The sequence below is a fragment of the Lynx rufus genome, unplaced genomic scaffold (genome assembly GCF_022079265.1).
Source record: "Lynx rufus isolate CCGP_SWC_20201006 ecotype Redwood Valley unplaced genomic scaffold, mLynRuf1.p SCAF_3, whole genome shotgun sequence".
NCBI lineage: Eukaryota > Metazoa > Chordata > Mammalia > Carnivora > Felidae > Lynx > Lynx rufus.
In genome coordinates, this window is record NW_025814845.1 from 113,701,599 (window position 1) to 113,705,056 (window position 3,458).

At 43.2% G+C, this 3,458-nt stretch overlaps 1 pseudogene; it reads left to right on the forward strand.

Moving 5' to 3' along the window:
* The first annotated feature begins 607 nt into the window (after positions 1-607).
* LOC124520212 (trifunctional enzyme subunit beta, mitochondrial-like) lies at positions 608-1,311 on the forward strand (annotated as a pseudogene).
* Positions 1,312-3,458: the final 2,147 nt, after the last annotated feature.

A 3,458-nucleotide genomic window follows, 5' to 3' on the forward strand; every position in this document is an offset into this window, starting at 1 on the left:
TATGTTAAAATCACATATTTAGGTCCAGTTTCTAGTACTGCAAATAGGGATCTTAAAAGTTGTCATGCTGTCTTAACAAGTAAAAAGTTAAACAGACTAAAAAATCAACGTTTCTTAGATCCCTAAAAGATGGGAGGACACAGGATAAACCGCTCCCCCCAAAACTGGAGAGACAGACAGAACACAAGGAGTCCCAGATAACCTGACCAGAGATGCCAAGATGAAACCACTATGAGAACCTGAGTGGGAAGGGAGGGGTAGGAAGCCTGAAGCATAATTGAAGAACTCATGGAGACTCAGTGTGGACAATTCTGAGAGTTAAAAGCTCCAGGGCAGCTTTTAGCCAGTCATTAGAAAAGCCTCCACAACTCTGTTAAGATTTACTTCAAGGAACTCTACCAGGTTCTCACAGTAAATACCAGAGCAAAATCCCCTTGGTTTTCTGGCAGAAGTGGGGAGGTGAAGGACTTATTTTAAATACTCAGGCAGTCTGTTCTTAACAAGGCCTGCCCTCTGGAGAAACTTGCTAACCAAAGCCTAAGAGCTCCCTCTGGTGGCTTTCTCCACCAGCGAGCCATGGACCCCTGTCTGCTCTTTCTGACTGAAATAGGATGAGTATGTACTTTGTTCCCACAGCCTGACCATAAGGACACAGGAGGAAGGACTCCTTTCCCATGTCGTATCCTTCCGAGTACCCGGAAAAGATATAGTTGCCAAAGATAATCGCATTAGTTTTTTCTCCCTAGAGCAGATTGCCAACCAAAAACCTGCATTCATCAAACCCTGTGGCACAGTAACAGCTGCAGATTCTTTTTTCCTGGCCTATGGTGAATCAGCAGTGTTGATTATGGCAGAGGAAGATGGTCTGGCCATGGGTTATAAACGGAGAGCATTTTTGAGGGACTCTGTGTAAGTGGTCTCAGGATCCAAAAGATCAACTTTTATTTAGACAACAGATGCTACGCCAGAAGTTCTAGAAAAGGCAGGATTGACAATAAATGTTATTTATGCTTTGGAATTTCAGGAAGGTTTCACAGGTCAGATTTTGTCTAATTTGGAAGCCATGGATTCTGGCTGGTTTGCATAAAAATACGTGGTTGGAAAACCCAAGTTTGGATTGCCCCTTTTAGAGAAGTTGAACAACTGGGGTGGATAGCTGTCCTGGGGATAACTATGTGGAGCCACTGTCTGCAGGTTGGTCACTGCCCTGCCAACAGATTACAGAAGAAAGAAGGCCAGTATGGCTCAGCGACTGTCTGTACAGCTGGAGAGCAAAACCATGCTGTGGTAGGAGAAGCTTACACAAAATAATAGATCAGGAAGAGGTGCCCTGGAGTTTCTGTGTCATATTCACAGCAGACAATGCCACTTCAATGCGTTACTAAATGACATCTATCATTTCTAGCTCCTCTTAGGAAAACAAAATGCATGGCCCTCTGTTAAATACTTTGAAGTCAAGGCCTGCTAATATTCTGAGCTTTCCAATAGTCATGGCTTTACTGCTCTTTCAGGGATTACACCAGAATCCCGCACAGTGATAGGTTTAAACAATTGTTTTTAGTTTTTATTTTCACCAAAGACTAAATGAGAGGTTGCGGTTTTGAAGAGAGGTTAGCTGAGATTTGGAATCATCTTTGTATTTGCAAATTATACTCTTTCCTATTTGTAACCTAAAGAGGACTGTTTTCTAAAAAATACAAATCACTGTGCCTAATTAACTTAATTGTGGGAAGATAATTCAGAACCTAAACCAATAAAGTGGAGTTTTGATTCCAAAAGTTTTTTAGAGACAATTAAAATAATATAGGTCAGAACCTCAGATGTACATAAAAGAAGGGCATCGAAAGAGGAATAAGTGAAGATAAAATAACTTTTATTTTTTTTCTCCTTAATTGATCCAACAGATACATTTTTCAAAGTAGTAACACCAACAATGCACTCAATTATGTATGCTTATGGATATAGCTTATATGTTTCTTATGCTTATTCATAAGTGCAAAGAATGTCAGCAATGATACAAAGAATTAGAAGAAGGAATTAGGTTTATTGTACAATAAATTACTCACAGTACTGACGAACGGGTATACTGTCATTTGAAAGTGGACTTAAATTAGCTGTAAATATCTATTACAAAACCTAGGTCAAACCCACAAAAAAATATGCTATATACTAAGAGAGGATAAAAAATTGAATCATACAAAATGCTCATTTAAAACCACAAAAGGCAGGGAAAGAGTGGAAGATAAACATAGGAACAAAGTATAAGAGCATCAAATAGAAAACAATAACAAATACGGTAAATATGAGCCTAAATATAACAATAATCACTGAAAAACAATGGTCTAAATGTACCATTTAAATGGTAGAGATCCTCAGGGTGAATCAAAAGCGATACCCGATTACATAAAGTCAACAAGAAAACATTTTAAATATAAAGAGACATACAGATTAAAAGTGGATGGAGAAAATATTCTATGCTAATATATATCAAAAGACAACAGAAATAGCTACATTAATTTCAGAAAGCAAATTTCAAAGCAAGGAAATTATTCGGGAAAAAGAAGGGCATTATATAATGACAAAGTGATCAATTACCCAAGAAGACGTAACAATTCTTAATGTGTATATGACTAACAACAGAGCATCAAACTGTGTGAGGCAAAAACTAATAGAACTACAAAAAAAAAAAAAAAGATGAATCCACTATCATAGTCGGCAAACTTCAAGAACCCTCCCTCAGAAATGGATACATCAGGGTTGGAAGGGAAGATGGCGGCTTAGGAGGACGCTGGGCTCACCGCGCGTCCTGCTGATCACTTAGATTCCACCTACACCTGCCTAAATAACCCAGAAAACCGCCAGAGGATTAGCAGAACGGAGTCACCGGACCCAAGTGCAGACGAGAGGCCCACGGAAGAGGGTAGGAAGGGCGGCGAGGCGGTGCGCGCTCCACGGACTGGCGGGAGGGAGCCGGGGCGGAGGGGCGGCTCGCCAGCCAAGCAGAGCCCCCGAATCTGGCTTGCAATAGCGGAGGGGCCTGACGGACTGTGTTCCGACAGCAAGCGCGACTTAGCGTCTGGGAGGTCATAAGTTAACAGCTCTGCTCGGAAAGCGGGAAGGCTGGAGGACAAAGGGAGGGTGAGCTGCGGAGCCCCCGGACGACAGAGCTCAGTTTGGCGGGGAACAAAGGCGCTCGCCAGCGCCATCTCCCCCGCCCATCCCCCAGCCAAAATCCCAAAGGGAACCGGTTCCGGCCAGGGAAATTGCTCGCTCCGCGCGAACACCCAACTCTGTGCTTCTGCGGAGCCAAACCTCCGGCAGCGATCTGACTCCCTCCGGCTGCCACAGGGCCCCTCCTGAAGTGGATCACCTAAGGAGAAGCGAGCTAAGCCTGCCACCCCTGCCGCCGCCTTGCACCTTGCCTTCCCACCCCAGCTAATACGCCAGATCCCCAGCAT